Below are 26,465 nucleotides of genomic sequence, written 5' to 3' on the forward strand. Positions count from 1 at the left end.
AAGTGGAAAAAAACTAAGGGTAATGCTGCTCAACACCATAAGTCTAAACCTCAAGATGCACGCTCTCGAAGCCCTCCTCAGTATGGAGAACATCGATGTCTGTGCAGTGACTGAAACCTGGTTCAAGGCTCCTGAGGGCACCCCAGCACTACCAGGGTATACCTCATATCATGCTTTTCGGCCTCAAAACTTAGACCAAACCACAAAAGGAGGGGGAGTATCCATATTCATCAAAGATACCCACACCTCCAGGTTAGCGGCAACGCACGAAGCATCGGAGACCATCCAGGTGCAACTAACCGTAGGCAAAACTGCCCTACAGTTTGTAGCATGCTACAGACCACCCTCTCACCCTCAAGAACCCTCAGCCTTCCTGAAGACACTGGAGAATATGAATGTCTCCAAATACCATCATATTGGGAGACTTCAACAACCCAAACATAGACTGGGAGCATTACTCAAGCCCCAACACCCTAGCCCAAAGGTTCCTAGAATTCATAAACTCAAATGCGATGGAACAACTAGTCACCACTCCCACAAGAGGAGATAATATACTAGACCTGATCATCACAAACATGGGGATACAATGCTCCACACCGGAAGTATACCCCTCATTGGTGAGATCAGACCATAAATTAATCTCACTGGAAATCCACATCCCGCCCCCCCCAGCACAAAAGACCACAGTAAAGAATTTCTCAAAAGCTGACTTCACACTTCTTAAGACTGAAGTGGTATCCTTCAAGGCCCCTGGGCCAGTGGAAACTACAGCCCACACCGCTGAATCCTTTATAAACGCTTTCTACGGACACCTTCAAGAATGCATGGATCATGCAATCCCAAATAAAACCAAGACCCATTCCCCAAAGGCAGGAATCCTGTCTGGTGGACCCCAGCCATTAACAAGCTTTACAACAGGAGGAGGAAGCTACTGCATGACAGAGCAAAATCCCCAAAAGGGAAGGCATCTCTGATCAGTACTAGCAAAAAACTACAATCACTCATAAAATCATCCAAGGCCAACTTTGAGAGAAAAATCGCAAAAGACACTAAAGACAATCACAAGGCCTTCTTTAGTTATGTTAGAAACCTGGGTGGAAACTCCCAGATATGCTCAGAGATAGTCCAAAATGAAAAAAAATACACTGAACCCACAGACATTGCCAACATATTGGCAGACAGGTTCAGTGCAACCCCCCCCCCCCAAAAGGAGAAATATCTATCCCAGCAGAGTGTAGCCTCCCTGACATCTCAGATGCCCAGGTGAGAGTCGCCCTCTCCAAAGCTAAAAACACAGCATCAATGGGACCAGACGGTGTCCCGGGTTGCATGCTACATGAACTCCAAGAGGAACTAAACCCGCACATGAGGCTGCTGTTTAATCTTAGCCTTACTACAGGATATGTACCCAAAGAATGACGTACAGCAACAGTGGTCCCACTCTACAAAGGAGGTGCTTCTACGGACCCTGGAAATTACCGCCCCATAAGCTTGACGAGCCTAGTCTGCAAAGCTATGGAGAGGATCATTATGGAACTCATAAACAAAGACATTGGGGACCTACAGACACTGGATCCTACCCAATTCTGCTTTGTCAAGGGCAGATCCTGCCTTTTGAACCTGGTCGACTTTTTTGAAACAGTCACTAAGGCCATTGATGAGGGTAAGGCAGTTCACACAGCCTACCTTGATCTTGCAAAAGCCTTCGACACAATACCCCACTCGGGCATCTTAGACAAGCTCACCAGCTTAAATGTAAACCCATATGTCATAAGATGGGTTGCAAACTGGCTCAAGGACAGAACCCACAAGGTCAGAAGTGCTGGAGCCATGTCAGACTCTAAGCCAGTCACAAGCAGTGTCCCACAGGGCTTGGTCCTGGGACCCCTCTTGTTTGGCATTTATTTTTCCGAGGTGCAAGCAAACATAGGAGGATTGTGGCTGACAAAGTTCGCAGATGACTGCAAACTGGGTGCCATAATTGATACTCTAGCGGACACAAGCATCCTTCAGAAAGGCCTCATAGAAATGGATAACTGGTGCCAGAGCCATGGCCTTAAACTGAACGCCAAAAAATGTATAGTCATACCCTTTGGGAAAAACAAAGTACCCACAAATTACCACATAGGTGGTAATCCATTAAGTACGGAAGAAGTAATCAGGGACCTAGGGACCCAAGTTTACAGTAACCTCTCATTTGACACCCACATTGCCAAGGTGGTTAGGAAGACCTTCTATATTACCCACCTTATCATGAAAGGATTCACATCTAGATCAAGAGAGGTCATTGTGCCCCTATACTCTTCCCTTATCAGGCCCATAATTGAGTACAATGCCCCATTTGGGATGTACCTTACCCGACACCTGCAGCAGCTAGAAAGACCCCAAAAGTACCTCACCAAGAGGATCAAGGGTCTCAAACATATGTCATATGCTGCCCGGCTGAAGAAACTCCAGCTCTATTCAGTCACGTACCGCCTACTCAGAAGTGATCTATGCCTGACGTACAAGGCCATGTCCCAATCCAGAATTAATGGACATGCTCCACCTCAGAAAAATCCAAATCCACCAGAGCCACGAGAGCGAGAGATTTGAACCTCAACACAGAAATAAATAGGACGCGCTGGAGGGACAGATTCATAACCCAGTGGCTCCCTACACTCTGGAACAGAATCCCAGTCCATGTTAGGCAGAGCCCCTCACTGACTCTCTTCAAGAGAAATCTTGACGAGTGGATGAGAGATCGTAGGTTTACCCCGGGGGTCATCTCTGTGTCACTACTAGACAGAGGCACAGTAAACTAAACCTTAAATGGGCATAGTATTCTCATTCCAAGGGGTGGCGAAAGCCACACACACTCTGGCTAAGCTTATAAATGTCCTAGGGCAGATAGCCTAGTATGAACCTATGAACCTATGAAGATGATAGCAGTATGTCTGGTGTTGCAAGCATTCCACAACTCTCTTCCTCTAGGGACGATTGCAATCCAGTCAGACAGTGTCAGTGGTATGGTGTATAAACAAATAGAGAGGAACCAGATCATACCCACTTTGTCGAGAGGCTCTGAGGGTTTGGCAGTGGGCAGTCTCTTCCTAATGCTTTCTAGTAGCAATGCACATCCCAGGGGAAGTCCAGTGTGATAGCCGACAAGCTCAACAGGGCAATATCAATGCCTCACTAGTGGTCTCTAAATCAAAACATAGCGGAAGAGATCTTCCACAAATGGGGCCAGCCATGCTGGGATCTTTTGCCACTCCTATGAACTCCAAATGCAGCAGCTACTTTGCCCTAATCCCCCCTCCAGGGAAGACACCAAGAGATGCACTTGTTCACCGTTGGCCCTCGAGACTTCTTTATGCTTTTCCCCCATTTTCCCTCATATCAAAAGACATTCAGAAAGCAAAGTCCTTGGGAAGCAAGATGATTCTCATTGCTCCATATTGGCCTCATCAGATTTGGTTCCCCTTTCTCTGGCCTCATCTACTGGAGGATCCATGGATTCTGGACCCAGTTCCAGACCTGCTGACGCATATGTGAGGAACACTTGATCCTTGTCTACACACCCTCATCTGTACAGCTTGGTTGTTCCACTTCAAACTTTAGTCAGGCTTCAGGATTTCACTCCAGCAGTAAAACACATTTTGATATCCTCTCATAAGGTTTCTACCAGAAAACTATATCCTAGTAAATGGAAAAGATTTTCTTTCTGCGCACAGTCCAAAAATATAGACCCCCTTCACTGCCCCAATTTCTTCAATTTTGGATTTTCTTTCAGAACTCTTCCAACAAGGTTCAGCCGCTGCTACAATTGAAGTCCAGCTAGCAGCTATCTCCAATTTCCACTTAGGACAGCATACACTTAACTTGATGGCACATAGACTGTGTAAAGCCTTTTTGAAAGGCACTTCCTTATTGAGAACTCCATTTAAAGAACCTGTCCCTCCTAGGAACTTAAACTTTGTCCTCTCACACTTAACCTCACCACCCTTTGAACCTTCCTCCACATGCGATCTAAAGTTCCTCTCTTGAAAGACGATTTTCTGGTAGCTGTAACCTCAGCTAGAAGAGTTTCAGAGCTACAAGCACTTTCAGTCAAACCACCCTATTTTATTTTTCATAAAGACAGGGTTTCACTTCAAACTAATCTGTCCTTTGTCCCTAAGATTTGCTGTCAATCTAATATTAACCAATCTATTGAGCTTCCAGTGTGCTTCCCTAACCATTCCAACAAGACAGAATACAAACTTCACCAACTTGATGTGCATAGACAACTTAGGCTCTATCTCCACAGAACTAGAGATTTCAGGAAGTCAAATCAGTTGTTAATATCCTTTTCAGAGGCAAGAAAAGGTATGCCAGTCTCTAAAATAACATTATCTAATTGGCTTTCCAATTGCATAACTTTTATGTACTCCTCCAGTAACAAGGAACTCCTCTTCAAAGTTAGAGGTCACTCAACCAGGTCAGTAGCAACATCCACTGCTTTTCAAACCAGAATTTCAATGGACAGTATTTGTGCAGCCGCAACTTGGGCAAGTTCACATACTTTTATCACTCATTACAAAGTTGATTTGGCCTCCAGGGACAGATCTTCCTTTGGTTCCACAGTGCTCAAGTGTATTCCCATGAGCCATCCAAGAAAAAGGTCCTAGGGATGCTGTCCCACATGTAAAAATGAAGGCGAGAAAGGACAGCATACATAAAGAAGTTATGTACTCACCATAACGTTCCATGTTTGTTGTCCATCTCGCCCTTCATTCTTACGAACCCATCCACCTACCCCCATCCATATAATCCTAGAGGACCTGGTAGGAAAATTTTTGTTCTTTTCCTTTATGTTGGAGACCTTTCACTATTGTTTCTCCTTTACCGGAGGGTACAGAATAACTAATTGCTATTATTGTCAGTAGCAAAGAAGATCTGAGGATTGATACCACTGCATGATGGGATACCTACCTTGCCACGAGCCAACTTAGAGACTTTGAGCTTCTGTAATCGGCAGAGTTGGACCCGAGGATCGGCTCCAAACCCACATGTAAGAATGAAGGGCATGATGGACAACAAACATGGAATGTTATGGTGAGTACATAACTTCTTTTTTTTTTTACAAATAAAAAAAATAGAGTTTCCATAGCATATATTAAAAGGAGAAAGTCTGGGTGAGTGGACTTTTTTCCATTGGTATATGATCAATTTACACCGGGCACGTTGGATGGGCTGGCCAGTCAGCATACTCCTTTTGGATTGTTAATGGCCAGTCACTGTATAATATAAAATAGTTAACACCCTAATGTTCTGTCTTGCCAGCAGGACTAATCCCTTTCTTACCTTTGGATTTTAAAAAATTAGACTGACAAAACAGACTAGATTTATTAATGTAAAAATAAAACAGTAAGTAGGATTCTGTATTTCTATAAATTGAAATGTGAAATTAAGATGTCGTTGTCATAACCCAGCTTGCGACTTGTTTAGGTAATTACACACATCTCTCCATTTCTGAGCTCAGTGCTCCCATTCTCACAACAGGAGAAACTGTTTTAGGTTAAATATTTATTTATTTATTATTTATTTATTTAAATTTGTTGACCGGGAGTGTCCGACTGGATGTGGGTCCATTTTCAGCGGAGGCCCGGGGAGAAAAGCTCCACAGTAAAATAAACAGACAGTAGTTACATTGGATTACATAGCGATTAACAATTTAACATAGAAATTACTTGCAACATATTTACAGATGAAGAACATAGTACATCAGTAGACAACTAGAATCTTTATCTGTGAAGTACATAACAGGCATTAACAAATGTAGCAATGAGAAGTTCCTGCTGTATAATAAGTACTAGGCTTATGAGCATCTGAGCTTGCTATCATCAAGGTAGTTAGTGGAGGTGAAAGAAAGGTAGTAGTTGGATGGGGTGGATGATATTAGAGTGGGAGTTGCAAGGGCATAGCCAGCATGTTTTAGGTGCGCTTTTAATAAAGTTTTGAAGTTGGTGCATGATGGTATGGAGGTAATTGTGGGTGGGAGTGAGTTCCATAATTTGGCTATGGCGCAAGAGAATAGTGCTTCACCAGCAGAGTTATTGGCTTTAGTGATCTGCAAGTGAATTTTGTTGCTGGATCTTAGTGGTCTGGTGGTGCGATAGGGTTGGAGTAGATTCTGGAGGGATGGGACATTTAGTGGATGGTTTACTAGTTTGTGGGTGAGTGAGAGTTGATACCACTGAAGGAGGTGAGGGAGTTCAAGCCAGCCCAGTTCAGCAAGTGAGAGACAGTGGTGACTACGGTAGGATGCCCTTGTGGCGAATTTGGCAATTTTGTTGTAGCAGGCCTCTAGCTTGTTTAGATCACATTGCCTTAGGTTGGTATATACTGGAGAGGCATAAAGTAGGGTGGAGATAAGGTGGGAATTTGCTATTGAAATCTTTGCTGCTTTGGTGAGAAATTGTTTATTTCTGTATAATGCTCCTAGTTTTTTGTGGACTTGTTTTATGGTCATGGATATGTGAATGTCAAATTTTAGTTTATTGTCTATTTCCACTCCTAGCAATTTGGTGTGTTCAGTTGGGTATATAGTGGTGTTGTCTTTTGCTGTGATGTTAAAGTGAGAGTTGTTTTGAGTATGTTTGGTGGGTTGGAAGATGAGTAGTTTAGTTTTGTTTGGGTTGTGTATTAATTGGGCATCGGATAACCATGTTTCAACAGAGGAAAAGGCTTCCTGTGTGACTTTTTGCAGTTTGGGTAGGGACTGGGCTGAGCAGATGATGGTTGAGTAATCTGCGTATTGGATGAGTGTGCCATGTTTGGTGGCAGAGGCTAGATTATTGGTGTAAACAGAGAAAAGTAGGGGTCCAAGGATGGATCCTTGGGGAACCCCTATGGAGACAGGTAGTTGGGGAGATATGTCATTCTGCCATACAACGGATTGTTGGCGGTCAGACAGGTAACTCTGAAACCAGTTGGTGACTGATTGTGAGAAGGATAGGTTATTGAGGACAGAGATAAGTTGTTTGTGTGGGACCATGTCAAATGCTTTAGATAGGTCTAGGAAAGTAGCAGAGGAGAGATAGCCATTGTTTTTATGCTGAAGGATAGTGTTAGTAAAGGAGAGTAAGGCAGTGGTGGTGCTATGGTTTGGTCGGAAACCATGCTGAGTACTGGAAAGGAGGTTGTTAGTAAGGAGGTAGTGTGAGACCTGAGAGTGTATGCATCTCTCTAGTATTTTGGAGAGTGGAGAGAGAATAGCTATGGGGCGGTAATTGGTTAGTTCTGCAGAGGGTCCGCCTTTGTGGAAGGGAATTATATGTGAGACTTTCCACTTTTCCACAATGTTGGAACGTAACTTTCTGACAGAGATCGGTTAATCAAGATGGATACTGGGTAGGCCAGAGCATCAGCTGTGATTTGTAGGTATTCACTTGGGAGGTTGTCTGCTGCTAATTTGGTGGGTTTAAGTTTAGTTAAAAGTTTTTGTATGTTGGAGGTAGGTACAGGAGAAAAAGAGAAGGCAGTGGGGAGATTACTAGTTGAAGGTGTGGGTTGGAGGGGAGGGGGGTTGTGTTGTTTAGCTAGTGATAGTATGGTTTGGGTGAAGTGTGTGTTGAATGAGGTAGCAATATATTCTGAGGAGTGAGGGATGTTAGGAGGACGGGTACTGACTTTACCTGGGTGGAGGATGGAGTTTATGGAGGACCAGAATTGTTTGGGGCTGTGTTGTGAGGAGTCTAGGGCAGACTGGTAGTATTGGAATTTGTCCCGTTTTATTAGCTTTTTGACTCTATTGCGTAGTTCTAGGAATTTTTGTCTAGCTGCGGGGAAATATGCATTTCAGGCTTCTTTTGCTTTCAGTACACAAGATAAATCTCTGTTTCAAGTTAACATTAAACAAACATTTCAGGCTCATCTCCCATTTTTTTTACTGTTTGCTCATTTGGCAGTTACCCACTTCAGCACTTTCATTCAGTGTGAAAGGATTTTGATACCTCTGTACTGCTTACAGTTCTGAATATCCCCTTTTGTTCTTATACACTGACACTAGAGGGCAACACAGTGGCAGAGCAGAGAGTGTTGTCGCCTTACATCGAGATGTTCACTGGTTCAATTCTCGGCTGGAGTGCCTTCTATGCAGAGTCTGTATATCCTCCCTGTGATTAAGCAGGTTTCCTCTGGGTGCTCTGGTTTACTTTCACATTCCAAAGGCATGCAGTAGGTGTACTGGATATTCTAAATTGCCCTTAGGTGGGAATGTGCATGCATATGTATGGTGTGACAGAACTACAGTGATAGGGCTAGCCACCCAGCAGTATAAACCTTGGTTTTGGATGATTGTCACTCTTGAAGTGACACCTCAACCCCGTGTGCAAAAATGGGAAAAAGAGGTTGTGGATGGATGGACTGACACTGGAATCCTTATTTTTCAGTCATATAGGATGTGCCTTTTTACTGCGGTGGTGGTGCTGCGGTAGTGTTGTCGCCTCACAGTAAGACGCTGTCCAGTTCGATTCTCAGCTAGAGTGTCTTCTGTGTGGAGACATGCATGAATGGGCGTACCTTCGTTGAAGGTTGTGCGTCAGGGCTGGTAACTCGGCACGTAAAAATCAACTACCAATCATTAGCGGACCGGAGTTCCACTGTGGTGACCCCGAACTGGGAAAAGCCGAAAGACACATATAGGATGTGCCTTTTTCTCAACACCACTATGAGTACCCTCAGATGTCATTTCTCCCCTAACTCAACAAACATCTTGATTGTATCTGTCATAACTCCATCTGAGTCTATTGCTTTCCCTCACTTCATTTCCTTAGTTCTGTTCTTACATCTCCTAGGTTAGGTTCTTCTTCCTGTTTCATTGTAGGCTGTGCATGGAGTAGTATAGCTTCTGTGGGGTTTTCTTCATTCAGAAGTTACTGGAAGTATTCCGTCTGTCTTTAATGTTCTGTGAACTGGTGAGCTGAGTGTTGCTGGCATCCCTTTTGAATGGTATCTAATGATTATCTTATTTATCTTTCTGTCTTTACCTCACAGACTAATATGAGTTTGCTTCCTCTGTCTGCTGATTCACTTTCCAGAATCTGTCTGCCCTTTTTGTTAATCAACCAATGTTTTTTCTTAGCATAGTCCCTGTTTTCTGTATCCCACTTTTTCCTGCACTCCTTTCTTTTGATAACTTCCTGGACGTCTGCATTCTATGGCCAGCTTTCCTTACGCACCTTTTTTCCATACCTGGCTTGTACACATATATGTTCTATATTTTCCACACAGGCTGTTTTGAGATGATGCCATTCTTCTTTAACTCCCCAACAATTTCCTCCTCTTCTTGAGGTGTTAGAACCCTTAGAACCCTTAGATTTCCCTTGAATACGTTTTAGTCTATTCAGCTTCCAGGTCTTTAGCCTAGTCTGTGTTAATCTTTGAGCTTTCTCTGACCACCATACCACTCAACCTGGAATCATCAAAAATCTGGACAAGGGCCTATGAAATGTAAGTACAACTGGCCAAAACTCTGTATGCTGATTAACATAACATCTGCATACATAATTAAGTAACCCCACCTACTCTAATGAAATTGTGAGATACCAACTTAAACAGAAATTGAAGAACGGACAGACTATTACCACAACCCTGTTCTGAAGTTAACCGCTCCAATAATGCGCAATAATGTAGGACGGCTGTGTACACACATGAGTAACACAACAAGCAGCTAAACGCAAAACTATTAATAGCATTCAACAACAAATGAAATGATTTTAGCAGGTCACATATGAATTTAAATAGACATTTAAAGACTAAAAACCTTAGTGTTTAATAAATGTATCTCCATAGTTTATGCTCATAGCTAGACATCTGCTATGTACGAACCTACAGTTAGCAACATCACCTTCACCATTAGTCTGTTTTCTTTTCCCAGTCTGCCAGTATGCTTAACCCAACATATTTTCCAAAGTATCTGTTTTTGTCTGAATTCTTATATGCACTCATCCTGTTCATCAATTATTATTCTCTATATGTCTACTTTCCTATAGAGATCACATCTGTGTGGCCATCTATACAAGTGTTGAGATAATGATTCAAAAAAAAAAAAAAAAAAAAACAGTTTACTGCTGAGTCAGTTGCAGTAAAAAAAAAATCTGCTCTGTAGCATTATCTTACTCTGTCAGAATTCCAATTACCCCCTCACAGTCACTAGCTTCACCAACTTACTAATTCCTAGTACTAAAATACTGCCTGTATTTAGTTTCCATAAGCATCTTAAAAAACCCTAGGTCTGTTTATCGTTATCACATCTGCTTTTACTTGTAATTAGCAGTCCACTTTTATATCATACCATTCGCCCTTCAGCCGGGCAAAAGCAACATTCCTTCAGAAAGTGCATTCAGGAAATGCTAGGGTCATTGGATAAATTATTAGCATGGAAGGATTCAAACTCAAGACCCCGCTTATATAGATAAAAGTGCTCATTTTTTAAGTTTTAAGTTTCAAGTTTTAGTGTTCTCTTTATCTATCTAGCTATATATATATATATATATGTATATATATATATATATATATATGTATATATATATATATATATATATATGTATATGTATATATATATATATATATATATATATATATATATAGATAAATGTGTGTATGTATATATATATATATATATATATATATATATATATATATATATATATATATATATGTATGTATATATCAATATGTATATGTGTGTGTGTGTATATATATATATATATATATATATATATATATAGTTTACTATCATAATTTCGAACATGTTTGTTGTGAGTACTTATGTACTCGAAAAACATTTTTGAAAGTTATGATAGTGACCGAGAAAAGGAGTGAATGAAAAAAATTTCAACAATTTGATTTCAAACTGTCAACATTTTTCTAACATACCATCCAATCTGATGGTATACAACACGTTTGCCGGGGGGCACCCCTGCACCCCCCACACACCCCTGCAACTTATATATGCAAATTCCGAGATCACACTACAGTGCGGGGAAAGGGTACAATTCCCGATCCCCACTATAGTACGATCTCCATCCAACATGCCAATCTCACAACAAGGAACGCACACTACCATTTGCTGTTGTGCAATCTGCATTTTTTTTTTCACACATACAAACCTGTGCAGACTTACTTTTGAATATCCGTTGCTGCACACTGCAGCTGCGACATTGTGATGGTGCACACACACACACACACACACACACACACACATATATATATATATATATATATATATATATATATATATATATATATATATATATATATATATATATGTATATATATGCATACAAGCATGTTTTGAAAGTAAGTTTATCCATTACTGTTGCCTCTCATTTTCAGTAAAGGCTTACTAGGTGAAAAACAGCACATTTGATAGTAAGTTTATCCATTACTGTTGCCTCTCATTTTCAATAAAGGCTTACTAGTAGAAAAACGCCACATATAATTACAAGCTTAATGAAAATGAGCATCCAAAACACATATAATCTTAATTGTTATGCAGGCATTACAATCAGATAAGAACTGTGCTGTGCACTACTTAACAAAAGTACAAAAGAGAAATAGCAACACTAAATTAAGTATGAGATTGGTAGAGGGTCACACAATCAAAATATTCTGTAACACACAGCTGTAAAAGGTACTATCATTGGTAATACACAAAATAATAGTAGAGGTACTCTGTTAGTAGAAAACAGTTTACAGTATGTATGAGTCAGTAGTACAATTAGTGTTAGATGTGCCTACACTAGGAAGTTTAGACAGAAGGAAATCCTGCCAGAAAATCAAACAATTACATAAGATTAGAGGAGTCTACTATATATGTACTTTACTCCAGTCAACAATTTAAAATAAATAAAAATACAAATACCAAATATATACAATTTTTCAGTCATTCAGGAAAGTCTTGTTAGTTATATTTACTATATTTATTGACATTGCGTTGTGACAGGTGTACTGCCATACCTAGAGAAACAGTGCTTATAAGTGGTAACAGCAGTGGTACATTAAAACATGGCATAAAACAATGCTTTTACGAACACAGATTTTGGGGCTACTATTTGTTTCTTTTCTTCAGTAATTAAGTTTAGGGTGCCAGAAACCTCTCAAAAGGCTAGAATATCACCCCTACTGCAGGTTATCAGTGATTAAAGCAGGCAGCAGCTAGCAGCAGAGATTAGTATAGGCCACTATGCAAAAGGCAATAGCAAGGGCCTAGAAATAAGACTACAGAAAGTCACCAAGGCATAAGGGCAAGGAGGAGACAGCTGTGAGGTTTAATTCAGGCTACTGCATACCAGTCAGTGGAAGGCAATTCAGGCTTTGATGCAGGACATTATCATACACAGGGAATAGTAGGACAGCTGTACATTAGATTAATGGAATATGACCTGGTCAAGGGAGGTCATTCAATAAAGCTTGGGTGTCCCCCCTTATTTTTGGTGTTTATTTTATATAATGATTACACAGCTGTGTCCACTCGCATTTTTTTTTATTCATTTACTTGGAGGAGGAAGTCGAGCCATGGCCACCATGCCACCATCCTCAAGTCGACACCTGTGCTGTGACCTGTCCTTCCTTCCTTACTCCTGGCCTGAGTGGGTCTGGGTCTAGCAGATTCCTGAGAGTGTGGGAGACTGGGAGTGCAAGATACTGACTGAACAGACAGGTCCAGTTGTCTGGAGTGGATCCCCCACACACACTTTAATTTTCACATTTGATTCCTCATATATCCTCCTAATTAACCTTATTATTTTGTCAGAGAAAGCAAATGCTTCCATTGCCCTAATCATAAAATCACAACTTACTTTGTGGAATGCTTTTTCTTACAGAAGACCCAACAACAACAGTGGTATTTTCTTAAATTCTGCTTCCCTGCGAATCATCATTGTTCTATTAATGTTGTCACAGGAAAATGTGCATTTAATTGAAAGTTTTACTATGTCTCCATTAACTATTTTAGATCACGTGCCAACAATAACTAAAATAAAAATCCGGGGTAATGAAATAAAAATGAGACACTGGTACTTCCCCACATATCAATTAAAGAAAGAGGAATTTAAGGAATTAGTAGTGGAAACTGTTGTTAGGGAAGACAGAAATTTCTTCAGAAAATATAGCAAGGAAGTGAGATAAAGTGAAAGTGAAAATGAAAATTAAAGGGTTTGTGTGGGGGACCTCTCTATAAGTTCTGTTTGAAAAGAGGAACCAGGCAGTTGCATCCTGTTTCTCCTTTGTTATTTGTGTTATATATAGAACCACTGGCAAAGAAAATAAGGGACTCATAAATTCTCATATATCCTCCTAATTAACCTTATTATTTTGTCATAGAAGGTAAATTCTTCCATTGCTCTAATTATAAAATCCCAACTTACTTTGTTGAAAGCTTTCTCTTCCGCAAGACACACCAACAACAGTGGTATTTTCTTACATTCTCCTTCTTTGTGGATCATCTTTGTTGTGTTAAAATGGTGTCAAATGTTTGTCTCCCCTCCACAAAACCATATCGATCCATATCTATCAATTTTGGCATCACTTTTGCCATTCTTTTAGCCATTATAGTCATAAATACTTTATAATTATGGTTTAGTATTGAAATGGGACTGCATGAAGCTGGATTTGATGGGCCTTTCCCTTTTTAGGTATTACATCTACCACCACTTTCTTCCAGGCTGTTGGTACTTCTCCTACTCTTAAAATACTGTTAAACAAAACCTTCCAGATCTTTATCATTTTTTCCCTCCTAGCTTCCAAACTTCCACAGAAATACCATCGGTTCCTGGGGACTTTCTTGTATATACATCACCATCCTTATCTCATCTCCTCCTATCTTAACTGTTAGAAATTCAGCCTCATCTACCTTTAACCTTGGCATATTTAATTCTTCTGTGAACATTTCCATTTGTACTTTTTCTTGATTTCCAAATGTCTTTGCTTTATACAGATCTTTATAAACTTTCCAAAATATTTCTAATACCTCTACACAATCTCTGATTGTTTTCCTTGTTATAGACTCCCTAAGACTGGCAACAGCCCTTTCTGCTTTCTCTTGCTTGTGCCATTGTGCTAAACACTTTTGTGCTCTGGAGTTATCAAAAAATTGCTTAAAACCAATCTTTATAAACTCATGCATATTATCTAGGTAGTCCCTTATTTTCTCTCTGGCACTCTGCAGTTGAACTTCTTCTTCTTCTGTGAGATTCCTCCTATTCTGTAGTACTTTAACCTTTGTTAGTCCCTCTAAACAGTTATTGTTACTTTTTAACCATATATTTTTCTTTTATTTCTACCCTATTTTAAACTCCACTTTATTTTTAACCCTCCCCTAGCTATATTTTCTGAGGAAATTTCTATCTTCCCTAATAACCCCCGAATAATTTCCAGTACCCGTTCCTTAAATTCCTCTCTGTTTAACAGATATGTGGGGAAGTGCCAGTGGCTCATTTTTACTTTGTTACCCTGGATTTTTATTTTAGTTGTTGTTGACACATGATATGAAATAGTTATTGGATGCATATTAAAACTTTCAATTAAATGCACACGTTCTTGTGAAATATAAATTCTGTCTCCCCTAGCCTAGTTTTTGTACCTTGGGGAATAATATGCAAATTCTCTCCGAAGTTCTAAGATTGAATTCACATCTTCCATATAAAATTATATTTTCATACATTTTGTTTCAAAAAGCTACCCTCTTTTGTTATATTTTCCCTTCTAGCCCCCCCTCCAGATTCATCCTCACTGTTGCAAGTCAAATTCCAATCCACACCTCTGAGTAATGTTAAGCTCCTTTGTAGCAGTTTTAGGTGGAGTATAAATACATGCCAGTATAGTCCTTGTCCCTTGCCAGTAGCCCCTTACTGCTACAAGACTACCATTATTACTGGCTTTTTTTCATCTTATATCACTATTGGAGCTCCTGTAACAATTAATATAAGTATTTTATTTGTCCCAGATATTCTGCTAAATAAACATTCTGAAATATTTTCTTTATCAAATTCACATGCTCAGTTCTTTCCAAATATGTCTCCTGAAGCTTATTTATTTGCACTGTGCATTTTTAATTTAGTTCACTACTCTTTTTTGTATATACCTTTGAGACAACTCACATTGAAAGGTAATATATAAAGGGTTGCCATTATGATAAGTAGTTATTATTCCCACATGTTATGTATAACAGCTTTTTTTAAGTCTAGTTTCAGCTTTTCTGTTATATGCAAACACTAATGTTTGGCAGGTTGGTATTTAATACAGCTGTTTGTTGTCACATCCATTTCACCCAGTGTCACGTATGTGAAGATAGGTGAAGGCTGCCAGCCTACCCGGATAGAATTTTGTAGATAATTCTGTCATTTGTAAATATTAATGTAAGCCACAGGCATGTTCTAATAAATGTGAAAAGACTGCATTGGATATTGAACTGCAAAAATGTAACAATAGTGCACTCTGCTTTAAGAAAGCTGTCAAGCATTTTATGACTGTCTTTGATGTCAAAATTCAGAGCCATTATGTCTAGTGGGAGACATCCTGCCTATTGTTTTAAGACCAGAGTAAATGGCTAGAATTTGCATGTATAAACGTCCTTTATTGCTCTGGTTTCTGACAAGGTATAAAGAATGTAAATGTAGTTTCTGTTAGTCTGGGAACACCAGAGAAGTGTGAAGAATGATGTCATGTGAAGCAGCTCTGTATTATCAATCAGAATCAGAGAGCTCTGAGCATTTTATCTTGAGAACATCCAACATCACCAGCACTGCCTGTTTCTATATGTAAGTTATTTACAACTGTGTTTTCTCTTAGATATAGTTAGGAAATAGGAAGATTAGACTAGTTTGTTTTTCTGTGATGTCATAACTTTTCGACTGTATTATTTTAAGTATTTCTTTGTGATCTCTGAATTCTTGACTAGCACTGTGTAGTAAGAAGTATTGTCTTGTGTTTTTATTGTTTATTATTAAATATGTTTAAACCTTTCAACTGTGGCTGTTTTATGTAGAGTCAATTTAAGCTCTAGAGTACATTGCATGTATATAGTGATACCGTACCAAGTCACTCTAATAAGCCTTGACTGTTCAGTCACACTTAACATTTGGATAATAATATTGCACAGTAATAAGTGGACACTCTTTTAAGGGTATTTGAGTAGCTGATAAATATTAGTGGGTGGTGGCAGCTGGTACTACCTTTTAGACTGGGCAGAAAAGGGGCACAGCTGGAGAACCTGTGCCAGCCTTCCCCAGGAGTGTCTGTGTGGTTGTATAAACTCTTATCTCAAGGTATGTGTGTCAGCTATTTGGGCAGGGACACAAAGCACTGGTTGGAAAGAGAGGGTGCTGGAGGTTTTAGCTTGCCCACTAGGCTGAGATCTGGACCCTGTAGCTGTGCCACTGGGGAGTGTTACTGGGGACCTGGAGAGAAAGGGATAAACCAGCCCCCGACTGACTGTGATCTCTGTGTGCTCTTAAGGGAAATTGTACTTTACTGTGTGTGTATTTATTATCCTTTCCCTATACGGACGCCCTTCACTGGTGTTAGTGGTGAGGATTAAGGCTCCTTGATTGCTGGGCCAGGGCACCGGCATCACAACATCTTACAAGACTTTTTGTTTTAATGAAAACCCTCAAACAAAAAAACAACAAACACACCCGGAGAACACCACCATAACCTATTAACTTAATATAAACACACAAAACTATGTTCATCTTCAAATAATGAGGTTTAACCCTCCTAATAGAAGCAATTGTCCCTGATTCACAGCTACACTCACAGGCTTGAATTGACCCATAGTGAAGGTTATCCATGCTAAGATGCACGATTGAGCCTGTGCTTCTACTTTCACTAAGTGCTGACTGTTTTTGTTTTATCTTTATTCCTCTCTCAGATGTAGACAACAACTTGAATGCTTTCAGAAAACATTATATTTTATCTATTGTAAGAAAAAACTATTTTGTTTTTATTGGCCATTATTTTAGATTTTGTCCGGATTTCTTGTACTAAGTTTGAGCCTATGTGAGACAGTATGGGTAAGGGTCTCTGAGATTCCCAAACAAATCATGAGATCAGAACTTCAAGAAATACTTCATTTTGTCTCCCAAGTTGCTAAATATTCCATTAAAACATGGATGTGATGCCATTGTCAGTATGTAGAATTGCTGCTATGGGCTCTGTAATCAATAGGCATGCTTATCTAAAGCTCTAATTGCTACCAGAAGATGTAAAGGCTCAACTACAGAATGGTTCTCTGGGTGAATAATTACTATTTGGGGTTCCACAGCTGGAGTTTTCAAGAAGATTAAGAATGAGGGAGAGAGAGAGAGAGAAAAGGGGGATAAAGTGATGCAAGGGGGAAAAACAATTATTTTCTTCTTTCTCCAGTAACTACATATGACAGAAATTACCCTGCAAAAGCACATCTTCAGAAAACAATCCAAATCTAAATATCAACAATAGGGCACAAGTTAATTTAAGAAAGAATGGCAATGGTACTCTTAAGAGTAAGCATAGTGGATTCCAGGGCTTTAATAATAATAGAATAATTTCTCCAGCCCCTATCCCTCCCTGTCTCTCCTCCCCACCCTGCCCTGATCCCCCTTCCCCCCATCAGATTTTCTGTTGCCTCTCAATGGATGTTAAGTATCACAAGAAAAAATTGCAAGCTTGAGTGGAACTCCAAGCCAACCCTATCAGGCACTCCTGGGGTACGCAGAGGTTAGGTGCATCTTATGTCTTCCATTATTTCAGTCTTTCTCTTATTAGAAGTAAAAGAAGAAGCCCCTCAATACGTATAGGGGAAGGGATTTTATTCAACATTATTTCTAGTTCCCTGGAAAGAACAGATAGGAGGCCAATTCTAGACCTATTTGCTCTCAGTACTTTTTTGATGCTTTCTCACATCAGAATGCTCACCCTTCAAACTCTTCTCCCTCAAATGCATTCAAATGCTCTCATGATTACTCTGGATTTAAAATATACTTACTTGCATATTCCATCCTACAAGAGTCACGTAAAATATTTAAGATTATCTGTCTTTTTCTCATACTCATTTTACTTCTCTGTGCTTTGGGTTTCTACAACACCAAGAATATACACAAAGTGCCCAGTCACAGTTGTAGCCTTTCGCAGGCTGTAATGATCTGTCAGGTCAGTGTGACCCAACACTACACTTTTTTCAACAAATTCCAGTCATTCATTACAGTGGTAGGCCAAGAAAATAGACTGTTATCTGTAAGTCCCCTTTGTCCAGTGGCTGCTTTTAGAGTATTGTAACAAATGCCTGAGATTTTGTATGGTGGCCTTCTCCCATGAAACCAAGGTTCAGGGTGTATGGTTCCCCTTACACAAGAAAAGTCATATCAGTATAAAAGAGATGATTATCTTGATCAATTGCCTCAAAGCTCTTCACCAAGTATCAGATACTCTCCAAGTAGTAACAAAAAAATTCCACAGTGATATGGTACATTAGCAGATTAGTCGTGACAACTTAGGAATGGCTATTAAACACAACCAGTTTCTACAGTCTGCTCCCATATGAACACAGTGACAGATTCTCTAAGCCAGTCCCAGCAGACCCTCAGAAGTGAATGTTGAAAAGAGAAATGGTCTTCCTGTAACTTATCCATCAGTTAGTAATTTCTGAGATACACTTATTTGCATCAGTACGGTACTGTGAACTGAGTCTATTTTTATTTTGAATTCCTTGGAAACAAGCAGTGGCAATCAGATGCTATCTCAATAAGCTGGAATGGAAAGTGTCTGTGTGGTTTTCTACTTTACCCTTTCCTCTGATTCCATGAGTCCTTTGAAAGATAAGCGACACTATAAGGATACCCCTGCTAACACTATTTTGGCCAAGATAACATTGGTTCTGTCTTCTCAAAGAAATGTCCAGAAGAAGTTACCTCTTTTAAGTCTTGGTGGGTATACTTACAAAGGAGAAGGAGTCACTGATGCATCCAAATCTACAGACCCTGAAGTTCACATTACTGATGATAGGATTTCAGTTCCTTTCAGGACCTGGTTCCCTCAGGAAATGCTGAAAACTTCTGTGCTGGGTAGGAAGAACCTAACATTAGAAAGCTTTTTCTATCCAAGTAAAAAGGTTTTGTACCTGTTATCAAAATGGAAGACAGGACTTGAGTACAGCATGTAACCCCCCAGGTCCTTCTGTATTTCTGTGAATTACTTTAGTCTGCCTTATTTACATGTAGTTCTATCACGATTCATCTTTTAGCTATTTCTGTTTGTTTATCAGTGAATCTTTATTTAATCTTAACTCTAATCATGTTGCACTCTTTCTCAAAGCAGTCCTTCACTTTAAACTGCCCAAAAAGCATGCCTCCACCTCAGTATGAGAATTATGTATTGGAAACTCCTCCTCTCTTTCCTTTTGAGCTAGCTGATCATTTTCTTTGACACTAGAAAACTTTGTTAATAGCTTTAACGTCAGGTAGAAGAGTTTCTAAGTTAGAGGGTCTTTTTATGCATTTCTGTCATTTTAGTGTCTCATAGAGACGGAATAAATCTTCAAACCAATCCTTCTTTCATGCCTAAAATGATTTCTGAATTTATTTTTAATCAGTCTGTCCAACAACATGCTTTCCTTCCTAACTTTCAAAATAATGGAGAAGGAATTCCTCAGTCTTTAGATGCTTACAGACAGTTTGAATTTTATTTATAAAAGACAAAAGACATGAAGTCTGACCAATAGTTTGTCATTTGAAGGGAAAAAATGTGATGTTCTTCGTGTTTCACTGTTGCAGTCATTACATTTGGGTAATCTGCTTGCAGGTTGCCCTCAGTCAGCCTGATTAACAAAGTCTTAGGTCCTGTGTCTGTTTCTGTCCCTTCTTCCATGATGTCAGGTCGTCAAGGGTATAAAGCATGCAGTCAACGCCATTACATCAGTCTTTCTTGCCGTGCGGTGCCCGAAGCAGAAGCAGTTCGCAAGTACCGGTCAGCCGACTCCTGAAATTTTCATTTTCGAGTTTCAGAACCGAAGTCTTCAACTAAAGCTAAGTACCCCATTGGGGAAACTTTTTCTTGCTCCTTACCGATGTCAGTAAAAGTTAATAATTGCATTACTTGTGGAAAGCAAATACCTCATAAAGATTTTCATTCGTACAGTATTCCTTGCCTAGGCCCTGACCACGACGTACCTTGCTGTCAGTTTTGTGCTTTATTTAATCAGCACACTATTCGTCGTCAGTATATTTTTGCCTCTAAATATTTCGGTTCTCGGTTTAATTATCCAGAAATGTCGTCGGTTAGCCATCCGACTACCAGGATTCTGAAAAAACGCAAAGATAAAGACAGAGACAGGCCGCCGAGGTCCAAAACTGCCGACGATGCACCTCCTTCATTACTTAGGCCAAAATCTCAATCCATGTCTAAAAAACCAACCCCAAGGCCACATGCTCAGGCCTCTATGCCTAAAAAACAAATGATAAGAATGGCTGAAGATCTAATAACTCTAATCAGGGGTAGCCACCCCCCCCCCTTTTAAGAGGCCTAGGACTGAGATTGATTATGAATCTTCTGATCAGGATTCAGTTTTTTCTGACTCTTCTGATAACTTGGATTTGTCTTTACCTACTTATGAGGATTCTGATGCAGAGGACTCTATTCCCTCTGCTTCCCCCTCTGAGGATTTTTCATTTGGGGAAACTTTACATTCTCTAAGGGAGCATTTCCACTGGGAAAGCCAGGATTACTCTGATTCAAAAAAGAGGCTTATGGATTTCCTTCTCCTACCACAGCATAGGCCTTTAGCTATTCCTCCTGTACTGGACATTGTTGATGATGCTTTCTCGGAATCTAGTTTGGACCCTGATTCCATGCCTCCTGCTCCCAGAAAACCTGACAGATACTACAGGGTCCCTGAGTACCACAAATTTCTTTTCTAAAATCCTACTGCTAATCCAGAGACTATCTCACAGGGGCGCAAGGGCATTAAGGCTTCTACTGCTAAAAATCGTACCTCTTCTGATAGAGACTCCAGGGTACTGGATAGATGGAGTAAGAAGGTTTACACTTCTGCAACCTTGGCCATTAGGGCTTTAAACTGCCAGTTTCATATGTTAAAATATCAGCAACATGTTATTGGACTGCTTAAACAGAAAATGATGTTGATTCCTGACTGTGTGGAAAATAAAGAATTACAGGATTTAATGCATTCTGCTGAACAAGTTGGAAAACATACTTTGCAATGTGGTTTTGATTTATTAGAGGCCTCTTGCAGGGGTGCTGTTACTGGGTCTGTGCTCAGAAGGCATGCTTGGCTTAAGGAGCAATCTTTGCCTGATCATGTTAAAGCTAAATTGTTGGATGCTCCTTTAAATCAGGCCTGCCTGTTTGGCAACAAGGCTGAGGAAGTTCTTAAAAAGATGGAAGATAAAGCTAAATCTATGCATACTGTTAAAAGATTTTTTACAAGTTCAGCCTCCTAGATTTAGTAGGCACTGGCCCTCTAAAAATTGGTCCTTTCCAGCTCCTTCCAGGTCTTCTCAAGCCAAACCCAGACATAGCAAAAACCCCAGGTTTCAGTCCCAGGGGACTCACAGAACTAAGCAGTGGGGGGGGCTCCACTTCCAAGTCTGGGAATAATAAGACTCCCCCCTATGGTAAACTGTCTCATTGACTTCCTTTTAAAATTTCCAGGCACTTATCATCTGACTACCCCTTTGGGGGAAAAGATTGCTCTTCATGCAAAGAATTGGGAACTCATTACCCAGGACAAATGGGTTTTAAATATAGTGTCCCAGGGATACATATTTCACTTCCACACTTTCCCAACACCAAGTGGATGGCCAAACCTACCCCCAAATCAGTGGGCAGAGGCACAAAAACAAGTACTTTCTCTCATAAGCATGGGGGACTATTCAACTGGTACCAGAAGAGGAAAAGGGACAAGGTTCCTACACAAGCCTTTTCCTGGTACAGACAATTCATGGTGTCCTATCCTGGACCTGTCTACTCTAAACACCTTTTTGGAGATTCCAAAATTCAAGATGCTGACTCTTCACCAATTACTTCCTATGCTAGGCAAAGATGCCTGGTTGCCAACACTAGATTTAAAAGAAGCATACCTGCACATCCCAATCAGGGAATCTTGCAGAAGATACCTCCGCTTCAAAGCAGGTTACATGCACTATCAGTTATCTGCACTGCCCTTTGGCTTATCTACTGCATCCAGGGTATTCACAAAGTGCCTAGCTCCAGTTATTGCATTTTGCAGGCAAAGAAATATTCAAATATACCCATACCTGGATGATTTTGTAATTCAGGCAGAAAGCCAGGACACACTTTTGAATCATCTGGCCTTTGTAAAAAGGATTCTAACTTGTCTGGGGTACAGCATAAATGAAAAGAAATCACAACTGGTACCCTATGAACAAATTATATTCCTGGGAGCAAGCTTGAATACAACTTCCCAGATGGCTTACCTCATGCCAGAAAAGCAAATTCATTTGACAACTTACTTCAAACAAGTGGCCACAAAAACCCTGCTATCTGCAAGACAAATACTGCAAGCCTTGGGGTTCATGGCCTCCTGCATTCTTCTAATTCCATATGCAAGACTGTATATGAGGAAACTACAGTGGTATCTAAAAAGCCTATGGTGTCAACATTCTCAAAACCTAGAAACAATGATTCGTATCATACCTTGCCTATGCCTAGAGTTCCTTTGGTGGGCAGAGGCCTGCCACCAAAACAAGGGACTACCTTTCACACCACACCCTGCCACCCAAACCCTAACAACAGATGCATCAGACTATACATGGGGGGCTCACCTGGCAGGGAAGTGCATTCAGGGCAAATGGAACCCAAGTTAAATGCACCTGCATATCAATCAAAAAGAAATGTTAGCTGTACAGAATGCTCTGACAGCCTTCAAGGACCACATTCTTCCTGGACAGCTAATGGTAAAGACGGACAACATCACTGTTATGTGGCACATAAACAAGCAGGGGGGGGTGCACATTCGTACCCCCTCTGCAGACTAGCCATGGCATTGTGGAACATAGCCTTGAGCTACCAAGTGCACCTACAAGCTCAATTCCTGCCAGGAAAATTAAATACACTGGTAGATGGACTAAGCAGAAACCTCATGGACCCACATGAGTGGAAACTGGAATCAAGGATTTTCAACATGTTGACAAGCAAATGGGGGAGCCTCGATATAGACCTGTTTGCCTCTCCCCAGAACTACCAGTTGGACAAATGTTGCACAAGGATTCCTCACAAACAAACCTGGAAAGTGGATGGTCTGTCCTTCAGCTGGAAAAACCTAGCAGTCTATGCTTTCCCCCCTGTGCCTCTGCTCTCCAAAGTACTACTAAATGTGAAACAGAACAAACCAAGGATGATTTTGATTGCTCCAGACTGGCCAAGCCAACACTGGTACCCCCTCTTGCGCAGTGTGTCACAGTTATCTCCATGGTACCTGTCTCAGACGGTGTACTATTAGATTTTCGAAGCAAACTCCGTCGACTGTACTGTTGTCGAACACGGAAGTTTGAAAACGGTAATATCGAACACCAAAAGCCAACCTAGGAATGGATTTTAACATGGATCGAGATAGGGGAGAGGTTTGTAGTTCGGCAGTAACACTGAACACCTATATCGACCCATGTTAAAACCGTTCCTAGGTTGGCTTTTTGTGTTTGATATTACTGTTTTCGAACTTCCGTGTTCAACAACAGCACAGTTGACAGAGTTTGCTTTGAAAATCTAACAGTAAACCCCTCAGACTCCTTCCCTGCTGTCTCAGCAGGAGAGCCAGATTCTGCACCCTCAGCTACCAACACTGAACCTTGCAGCCTGGCTAATTACTTAATCTCTCCTTTACCATCCCTCAGCAAACCTGTGATGGATATTATTTTAGAGGCAAGGAGGCCTAGTACTAGAAAATCTTATGCTGAAAAATGGAAAAGATTCTGTGCCTGGAACCAATCTCAAGGGATGAGCACAGCAGCACCCAATTTACCTCAGATTTTACAATACGTAACTAAGATGCTTCACAAGGGCCTGTCTTTTTCCTCCATTAAAATCCACGCCTCAGCCAGTTCAGCTCATTATAACACAGAACCTCCCCTCTTCTCTCATCCACTGCTCAAGCACTTCCTCAGAGGGGCCAAAAATTTGAGACCACCCAGGAGAGCTCCAACCCCAGCCTGGGACCTTAACTTTGTCTTGGAGAAACTCACTCTACCTCCTTTCGAGCCGGATGCTACTGCAGACTTAAAATTTCTTTCTTGGAAAACAGCTTTCCTTTTAGCAATCACTTCAGCTAGAAGGGTATCTGAATTACAGGCCCTTATGGCAGTAGAGCCTTTCATCATCTTTCATGCGGACAGGGTGTCACTCAGAACCAATCCATCCTTCATGCCGAAGATGGTATCCAGTGTGGCACTTAATCAGTCCATTCATTTGCCAACCTTCTTTCCCAATCCACAGAATAAAGGGGAACGGATACTGCATTCCTTAGATGTGCAGAGACAGCTTAGATTCTACTTGAACAGGACTAAGCCTTAAAGGAAATCTGAACAAGTGTTGGCAGCATTTGCTGCAGGGGCATACGGGAAGGCTATTTCAAAGCAAACCATTTCTAAATGGATAAGCCATTGCATTCATGTCTGCTATAAGCACCATGGAAAACCTATCCCCCAGGGGATCAGCCCTCACTCCATCAGGGCTGCATCTTCCTCTACAGCCTTTCTCAGATGCGTCCCTACCACGGACATCCTAGAAGCTGCTACCTAGAGTTCTGTACATACTTTCACCAAGCATTATCATTTGACAATTTTCTCTAAATCCAGAGATGGCTTTGCCAGTGCAGTCTTGCAGGGCCTTATAGTTGGCCCTAATGCTGTCTAAACTCCTCCTCCCAACCATAGCTTTGGGAATCTACCCAGATGTAATGACTGCAACAGTGAAACACGAAGAACATAATACAGTTCTGTACACTTGCCATAAATGTAGATGTTTGAGTGTATTCACTGTTGCAGTCCTGGTTACCCCCCTCCAACCCCCTAAGTTCTTTTGGCTATACCTCTACTTCCCTTTACTATGCTTAAAAGCCTTTTTGGTGTATTTGATTTTTTGTTGGAGTATATTTTTGTGATTTTATGTTTAATTGCTTCCCATTAGGGGGGCACCTGACATCTGGGGCAAGAAAAACTGATGTTATGGCGTCGGCTGCATGCTTTATACCCCTGATGACCTGACATCATGGAAGAAGGGACAGCAACTGACACAGGACCCAAGGCTTTGTTAATCAGGCCGACTTGAGGTCAACCTGCAAGCAGATTACCCAAATGTAATGACTGCAACAGTGAATACACTCGAACATCTACATTTATGGTAAGTGTACACAACTGGACTTTTCCAGTGTCTGAACAAGACATTTCCAATGGGATCTGCAATTCAATTCTCTCATGGTAAGCAGATACTAGGAATAGTTAAAGCCCAGTCTACAAGAAGAAGAAACTACTTCAGGAGATTTCTGGTAAGGGGCACACTCTGAAACCATTCTTGAAGCAGACACTTGGTCATCAATCCACACCTTCACTATAGATGTTAAGTCTAGAGCAAGAATTGAGTTTGCTAAGACTGTCCTTCTAAATTTGAAAGGAGTACATCCTTCATCCACCCACTCTGGTTATGATCTGGGAGTCATCCCATATCTTAGGAATACTGTAACAGTGATCTAATGAAGAATCTAATTTCTTTCATTTCCCCACTGTAAATTACCTTTGCACTCAGAATTCACCCTGTCTTTAATATTTTTTCTTCAGGGTTCACACATTTCTTTAAGAAGTTATTCTTCTGTCAAACTTAGTTTTTTTTTTAGTTAAGGCAAGAAAGCATTTCAGATGTAGTAGGGTCAGTGTTTTCCTTTCCTTTTAGTTGTTTGTACTAAGTTCAGTGGTCTGTCCTGCATATGGATGTTTGTGTGTTACAAATCACTATGATGACATTTTCCTACCTAAAATGAAAGACGGAAGCTGTAAGGGAGACCAGCTACCTAACTCTCTAGAGATCCCATGTTGGCTCAGTAACAATGTCATCTACATGGGATGTGGGATGTCTTGGATTCAGTCCTCAGGGAGGGGTTAGTGTTTTCCTTTCCTGATTAGTTGGTAGAAATAAAGTGTTGAAAATTGAAGTCCAGATGTGAGGTTGTTTTGTAAATTAAGGATCTGCTTACCGAGAACTGTTGGTAATCTGGATTTAGGTCTGTATATGCATAACAACCTTTATTTCCTGTCTGCTTCCAGTTGAAGAACAAAGTCAGTAACTCATTTAATGTAGCATTTTGTTGATTTTAATGCTCTTCACTGCATGTTGTTTAAATATCCCATTCAGAAGTAGTATATTTTAAATTACTGTTAGCTCTGTTTTCACATTACTTTTATAATCTCTAACTGCAGTGAATAGATCATATC

At 40.5% G+C, this 26,465-nt stretch overlaps 1 protein-coding gene across 3 annotated transcripts in view; it reads left to right on the forward strand.

The window, feature by feature from the left end:
• The window catches only part of COL4A6 (collagen type IV alpha 6 chain), a 4,024,271-nt gene that overhangs the window by 3,013,699 nt on the left and 984,107 nt on the right, over positions 1-26,465 (forward strand). The gene's annotated exons all lie outside the window — the stretch shown is intronic.

This window comes from Protopterus annectens, chromosome 15.part0 (genome assembly GCF_019279795.1).
Source record: "Protopterus annectens isolate FY-2018-M chromosome 15.part0, PAN1.0, whole genome shotgun sequence".
Taxonomy (NCBI): domain Eukaryota; kingdom Metazoa; phylum Chordata; order Ceratodontiformes; family Protopteridae; genus Protopterus; species Protopterus annectens.